The sequence below is a fragment of the Frankliniella occidentalis genome, unplaced genomic scaffold, assembly GCF_000697945.3.
Source record: "Frankliniella occidentalis isolate FOCC.00 unplaced genomic scaffold, Focc_3.1 Scaffold270, whole genome shotgun sequence".
In the NCBI taxonomy this organism is placed as follows: domain Eukaryota; kingdom Metazoa; phylum Arthropoda; class Insecta; order Thysanoptera; family Thripidae; genus Frankliniella; species Frankliniella occidentalis.
In genome coordinates, this window is record NW_026267396.1 from 21,124 (window position 1) to 22,519 (window position 1,396).

General features: G+C 44.6%; 1 protein-coding gene across 1 annotated transcript in view; it reads left to right on the forward strand.

Moving 5' to 3' along the window:
* The window catches only part of LOC113205267 (malonyl-CoA decarboxylase, mitochondrial), a gene marked incomplete in the record, with an annotated part of 9,035 nt that overhangs the window by 7,116 nt on the left and 523 nt on the right, over positions 1 to 1,396 (forward strand).

Below are 1,396 nucleotides of genomic sequence, written 5' to 3' on the forward strand. Positions count from 1 at the left end.
GCTCACTTAGTTAAAATTCTACGAAAACGAGTTGTTGGTACAGCGCATCTCAATGCATAGATACGTACGTACATAGCATGCATCTCAATGCATGTGTTAGATACAGTGTGCATACTATGCATACTGTATATAAAGCATGCAATGCATGCTTTTGGGTTTCAGAGTAAAACTGCCAAAGGAACAAATAAAATTTTCGCACCTTTAGAGCTCTTTAGGGCCTTTGTAGGGATACTAAAATAAAATTTTCAGTAGCACCCCTGGAAAGACACGACTTAGCATCTTTGTTTTTTTGAGTGTCTGAGCAAAACTGTAAAAGTTAACTATTTTTAGATTTACGGAAATGTATAAAAATCATTTTACCTACAAGATTTTTTCTCTTCTATACTAGATTGAATTTGACCTAATTTTTGTGTCATTTCACAGGTATTGAAGAGATCATTAATTTAATCCCTCATGCGTCTACCTCATCTGGTGATGAAGAAATCTTGCGCGCAAACTTTTTGGGACTTTTGACAGGAAATTTTTGAACTTGCTCTACGCGTTGCTCTAGGTACCTTAGATAATTGTGATTGAAATCTTTTAACTTAAGTACCACCCTTATTGTGATGGTATGATCTAGAAAGTACGCCCGTCACTAGCTGGTACGAAACTGCCATGTTTAGCCACAATGAAGCTCTCATAGCGCCTGATATATAGGCACCATCTTGTATGCGGTGCATGCGTGTACAGCGGGCTGGCCTACCCCGAATCTCGCAGGCGCTGAGCCCCCGTATTTTACCGAATGAATCTGGGGAAATAACTGGAGATCGAGCTGGAGGCAAAAATACTCGGTCTCTCCAACACCAAAGTGGACGCGGTGTTGCCGGTGAAGAACGAGGGGGGAAAATTTACGTCAGTTTGTCTTTGGGCTCTTCGATACACTTCGACACAGACGAGAACTGGACTTTTGGGCGCGAGGTACGGCAGCTGCAGAGGTTCACACCCCAGCCGGGGCGGGTCAAGGGCTTCAAGCCAAGGGCGACACGGCGACGATGGCCACTTCCCTCGAACACTATCATCAGGCCGCGGCGGCTCGGCCCGCCGGCCCCGCCCCCGACCCATCAATGTGGGGCGAGGGGCGGAGCTGAGAAGTGTTAGTTGCCTTATCGTAGAGTCGCACGTTTCGAACAGTGCACTGGGAAAACCTTGTGAAGCAAAATGCAAAATCTTTCGCAATTTCGAAGCATTTCACTGATAAAGAAAGTGTTGAGCTGGCGTGCACATGCACGTGATCAACACTATGTTGCACTCTTTCAAGTGTGGGGGTATTTGGGTATTTGAATTCATTAAAGTGTTTAACACTAAAGTTGAACACTTAAAATTGTTCAATATCAGGGTTGGCTATGAAGCTTCAGAC